At 34.2% G+C, this 6,218-nt stretch overlaps 2 non-coding genes across 2 annotated transcripts; one reads left to right on the top strand and one right to left on the bottom strand.

The window, feature by feature from the left end:
- The first annotated feature begins 3,783 nt into the window (after positions 1 to 3,783).
- On the top strand, positions 3,784 to 4,026 carry LOC119601168. Its single transcript, XR_005231186.1, has one exon. It is a non-coding gene; the product is annotated as a U11 spliceosomal RNA (small nuclear RNA).
- Positions 4,027 to 5,332: 1,306 nt separating this feature from the next.
- On the bottom strand, positions 5,333 to 5,575 carry LOC119601167. The gene has a single exon (XR_005231185.1). It is a non-coding gene; the product is annotated as a U11 spliceosomal RNA (small nuclear RNA).
- Positions 5,576 to 6,218: the final 643 nt, after the last annotated feature.

Raw genomic sequence — 6,218 nt, 5'->3', positions numbered from 1 at the left:
TTTCATGCTCAAAACATCAAGAGTTTCTGATTTCTTAATATTTACACCACCCATATATATAGATAGAACAACAATATCTGCCAAGCGTTTATGTGTTAAAAAACAACATTGAGTCTTGCGGGCGTTAAAATCGACTCTGATTAAGCGATTCATTCATGAGCCTCATTGCCTTGGAAGTTTGACATAGAAGGTCATTTATAAATATAAGAAATAGTGTAGGGAAAAGAACGGAACCTTGCGGTACCCCTGAATTAATCTTGAACTCGTTTGATGAGATTCCATCTATAACAACTCGTATAGTGCGATCTCTGAGAAAGCTCGAAATAAATCGAGAGAAGTTATTACCGACACCAAATGCAATTAATTTTGATACAAGTGCTCCATGCCACACTATATCAAACGCCTTTGAAATATCTAGAGCCACCACTTTACTTTCGCCAAAATGGTGAATGGAATGACACCATTTCTCCGAAAGGAAGGCTAGTAGGTCTCCCGTAGAGCGACCTCTACGAAAGCCATCGTTAAGTAAATTATTGGTCTCTAAATGCTTGACAAGATGGAAATTGACCACACTTTCCATAACTTTAGAAAGTGCTGAACAAATTGCTATTGGACGGTAATTTTCAGGATTATTAGCCTCTGCCTTTTTAGAAATTTACGTTACATTTGCAATCTTCCAGCATGCAGGAAATTTGCCGGCATGGTATAGAATGCTGAAAAGATTAGCTAATGGACGAGCTGCTTCAAGACCAGTGCCGGTATGCCATCTGGTCCAGGAGACTTGTTTATGTTGAGATCTGTTAAAACCTTTTTAACCGCACGCGCTCGAAAGAATATATTTGGCATAGTTACTGATACCCTTTGAGCTCGGCAAGCAAGAATTGTTTGCGAATAACTCAACTGAAAGGTTAGCTTTATCAACCGGGTCAGTGAATGTTTGATCGTCCTTGAAAAGCGTCGAAATTGAAGAACTAGCATTATCCTTTACACTTTTAACGAATGACCAAAAGCTTTTGCTGCCCTTAGTAGCAGCAAGAACCTTAGTGCGAAGACGCTGCTCGTGTAGAGCTTTTTGGCGTTTTAGCACTTTGCCTTTTTGCGCAGCTTATCAGTTTGGACGTTTTTGTTATTACGCCAATTCCTCTCCGGATCTGATTGCTTTTTTTGCACTTCTGATTAAACCAAGACTTTTGGCTAGGTCATTCCAAGAGTTTTGATGGAATGAATGTGTTCATTCCCAGCATAAATATATTTTCAACGATTTTCGCCATGGCATTGACGTTATTGTCTATATATATCTATATATATATAAAAATGAAAGTGTGTTTGTATGTATGTATGTATGTTTGTGCTTTATAGACTGCTAAACGGCTGGACCGATTTTCCTGAAATTTTCACAGTTTCTTCCTGTATGTCTGGAAGGAACTATAGGCTACTTTTTATGTTGAAATTTCATGTGGGCGACGTGCCACACCCATATTAAGAAAATATTAAATTAGTATATCTGAGATAATATACTAGTTAGAGTCTTCAAATTTTGTCGGAGCAACTTTAGTATCAATATAATTTTTTAAGACAAAAATTAGGCGGATTAGCATTAGGGGGCGTGGCACCTCCCATATAAATTAAATTAAATACAAAAATTCGTTTATCTTGGAAACTATTACAGTTAGAATATTAAAAATTTGCACGAGTAACTTTAATATCCATGTAAACATTTTGGGAAATAAATTGGCGGACTACCCATGAGGGGAGCAGCACCTCCCATATTAATAAAATACAAAAATTGGTTTATCTGGGAAACTAATAGAACTAAATTCTTCAAATTTTGCACTAAGAACTTAAATATTCATCTGAACATTTTGGAGAAAAAAGAGCGGACTTTCGTCATGGGGGGCTTGGAGCACCCATATAAATTAAATAGGAAAATTATTATATCTGAGAAACTATTAGAGCTAGAATCTTCAAATTTTAATTGAAGAACTTTGACATTCATGTGAACATTCAGAGAATGACGGGCGGACTTTCAATGGGGGTTTGGCACCTCACATATGAATTAAATACAAAATTTCGCTTATCTGGGAAACTAATAGAACAAGATTCTTCAAATATTGCAAGAAGAACTTTATTATACATATGAACATTTTGGAGAAAAAAAGGGCGGACTTTCATCTGGGGGCTGTGAGTTCCCATATGAATTAAATAGAAAAATTCGTATATCTGAGAAACTATTAGAGCCTAGAATCTTCATGAAGATCTTTGACATTAATGTGAACATTTAGAGAATAACGGCCGGACTTTCAATGGGGTCTTGGCCTATATGAATACAAAATTTCGTATATCCGGAAAAATATTAGATTTTTTTTTTAATTTGTCATCGATTACATTAAAATCTTAATTAACGTTCGGAAAAAATGTATCTCTGGAAAACATTACAGTTAGAATCTTCAAAATTATTAAGAAGATCTTTTATTTATATTGCTTTTAGGGTAGCAAAGCACACTGGGTATATAAATATATATATATATATACATCAAACAGTTCAACAACAATCAATATCACAACACTTATATCACAAGAAATTTTTGGTCAGAGGATAGGGAATAGGTTTCACAATGATATTTTAAAATACTTTCAACAGAGAGAACGACTTGGAAAACGCACTCAAGGTGCACTTGCATCAAAAATGCATTTATCTCCAAAAATATTATTTAGAAATGTATTGTGATGAAAGTATACGTTAATGGTAATCGAATTTAAATATTTGCATCCCAATTCTGATCAGTAATGTGTTTTAAGCAGTTTTAAATTCTGTGCATAAAATATCAATACTATTTAAAAATTTCCCAATATAAAACATTTTAAAAAATCTAAAAAAATAGATGTACTGCACGTCACAAAAAAATATTTTTATATTTTGCATAAAAAGAGGGAGAACGATTTCAAAAATGCATTCAAAAAGTACATTTCCATAAAAAATGCACAATCTCAAACTTTTTAATATAAAAATTATATTAGAATGAAATAGCACAGCCGTAGTATTAGATTGTATTTAAATCAACAAAATCCGATATAAACTCTCAAAGATATAAAGGTGCAAAGTTTTATACCTATTTATTTTAATAATGAAACCGTGGGTAGAACCCCAAAGATTCTATGGGGTGACCCTAACGAGAGCAAGACCAGAAACCTCCTCAAAATTGACAAGTCTGAGGTTTGTGTGATGGTACGTATTGTGAGTGGACACACAGGATTACGGGCACCCCTATACCAAATTGGACGTGCGGATTCAGACGAATGTAGAGCATGTAGAGAGGACAGTGAAACTCTGGAGCACTTTCTTTGCCATTGTCCGGTTTCGCCGAAATTATATCTAAATTTCTTGGGAGTGATATTATTCCGGATATAATATCCCTCACGAACACTGATTGGAAAATTTTTAGGAAATACGTCCAGGAAACTGAGTTTCTGCACATCGGACACCAACAAACATTTTCCATAAAAAGGAGCGCACAACAGGCCCGATAGTGGCCTAGGTGTATTTCTTCGGATTTGATGTAGATACATCCTCCTGTCAACCTAACCTAAGAATAGGCTAGGATTACCTAGTTTTCTTAAGTTTAACAGATAGATGTGTTCCCTTTTTTTATAATTTCTTTACTTCAAAGAAATAATTTAAATCGGACGACTAATCATCATTATAATCTTTTAAAATGTTAAAAATCAGTTCGGAATTTATTTTATAAACAAAGTTACATATAAATTTAAATTAATTAATAAATTAAAATGGGTGCTCGTCTTTGCACAAGACAAAATTCTTAAAACAAAGTTTTACTTAAAACTCTGCGTGCAGACGCATTGCAGCATTGTTATTTAATTTAAAGCATTAGCAGAAACATTCGATTATTTTCGATGTTTTTTATTGTTAATGTGAATAGTTCAAATGCTCCAGTGGGGTATGGCTTTGCATATCCAGTGCGTAATTTTTGTAAAAGTAGTGTTCTGCCGTCTGTCCTGTTCACACGTGTTTTTACTCTGCCCGCAATTAAATGTCGTTTATAGTGTAATTTAATGTTTATATTGTCCCCACCGTTGTGTCCGCGTCGGAAGAACAAAAAATATAATAATATGTAAAAGAAAAAAAATTTACAAACAATCGAAAAATAATAGAAAAAATTGTGAAATATATTGAAAATTGAAATAATAAAACACAATACACATATGGAGCAAAAACAAATATCCACAACACTCTCTTATACGAAACACTTGTTGATAGTGTTGACACAATAGGCCGTTTTTTATCATAATGACCACATCAGGGCTTTTATGGCACCTTTTAACTGCGTCATTGTGAAACCTATTCCCTATCCTCTGACCACAAATTTCTTGTGATATAAGTGTTGTTATATTGATTGTTGTTGAACTGTTTGATGACGAAGGTATAGCACTGGTCACCAAGCAGTTTCATTAACAATAATCAATTATGGGAACACTATATCATAGGAAATAGGCAATTGATTTGAACCTCTATCTGTATCGTAATGGCGGGTCGCTTTCGCATCGACTTTGCAACATAAGCGGGTTGAGAGCGAACAGTGAAATTGTAGTTGCTGGTGATTTCAATGTTCTCAACTCATCTTGGTTTCGCCATTCAAGTCATACAACTCCGGAAGGCCAATATGTTGAGTTATTTGATATTTCATGTGTTGAAGGGCACCAAAATAACTTCGTAACGTTTCAAAAACAGGTTCGAAACGTTTAATTTATATATATATATATATATATATATATATATATATATATGTATATACCGCCATTACGATACAAGAAGAGGTTCAAATCAATTGCCTATTTCCTATGATATAGTCTTCCCATAATTGATTATTGTTAATAAAACTGCTTGGTGACCAGTGCTATACCTTCGTCATCAAACAGTTCAACAACAATCAATATAACAACACTTATATCACAAGAAATTTGTGGTCAGAGGATAGGGAATAGGTTTCACAATGACGCAGTTAAAAGGTGCCATAAAAGCCCTGATGTGGTCATTATGATAAAAAACGGCCTATTGTGTCAACACTATCAACAAGTGTTTCGTATAAGAGAGTGTTGTGGATATTTGTTTTTGCTCCATATGTGTATTGTGTTTTATTATTTCAATTTTCAATATATTTCACAATTTTTTCTATTATTTTTCGATTGTTTGTAAATTTTTTTTCTTTTACATATTATTATATTTTTTGTTCTTCCGACGCGGACACAACGGTGGGGACAATATAAACATTAAATTACACTATAAACGACATTTAATTGCGGGCAGAGTAAAAACACGTGTGAACAGGACAGACGGCAGAACACTACTTTTACAAAAATTACGCACTGGATATGCAAAGCCATACCCCACTGGAGCATTTGAACTATTCACATTAACAATAAAAAACATCGAAAATAATCGAATGTTTCTGCTAATGCTTTAAATTAAATAACAATGCTGCAATGCGTCTGCACGCAGAGTTTTAAGTAAAACTTTGTTTTAAGAATTTTGTCTTGTGCAAAGACGAGCACCCATTTTAATTTATTAATTAATTTAAATTTATATGTAACTTTGTTTATAAAATAAATTCCGAACTGATTTTTAACATTTTAAAAGATTATAATGATGATTAGTCGTCCGATTTAAATTATTTCTTTGAAGTAAAGAAATTATAAAAAAAGGGAACACATCTATCTGTTAAACTTAAGAAAACTAGGTAATCCTAGCCTATTCTTAGGTTAGGTTGACAGGAGGATGTATCTACATCAAATCCGAAGAAATACACCTAGGCCACTATCGGGCCTGTTGTGCGCTCCTTTTTATGGAAAATGTTTGTTGGTGTCCGATGTGCAGAAACTCAGTTTCCTGGACGTATTTCCTAAAAATTTTCCAATCAGTGTTCGTGAGGGATATTATATCCGGAATAATATCACTCCCAAGAAATTTAGATATAATTTCGGCGAAACCGGACAATGGCAAAGAAAGTGCTCCAGAGTTTCACTGTCCTCTCTACATGCTCTACATTCGTCTGAATCCGCACGTCCAATTTGGTATAGGGGTGCCCGTAATCCTGTGTGTCCACTCACAATACGTACCATCACACAAACCTCAGACTTGTCAATTTTGAGGAGGTTTCTGGTCTTGCTCTCGTTAGGGTCACCCCATAGAATCTTTGGGGTTC

Source organism: Lucilia sericata, unplaced genomic scaffold (assembly GCF_015586225.1).
Source record: "Lucilia sericata isolate MDLA Ls3-8-SP2 unplaced genomic scaffold, ASM1558622v1 Contig000145F_arrow, whole genome shotgun sequence".
In the NCBI taxonomy this organism is placed as follows: Eukaryota; Metazoa; Arthropoda; class Insecta; order Diptera; family Calliphoridae; genus Lucilia; species Lucilia sericata.
This window is presented reverse-complemented; position numbering and strand designations above follow the sequence as displayed.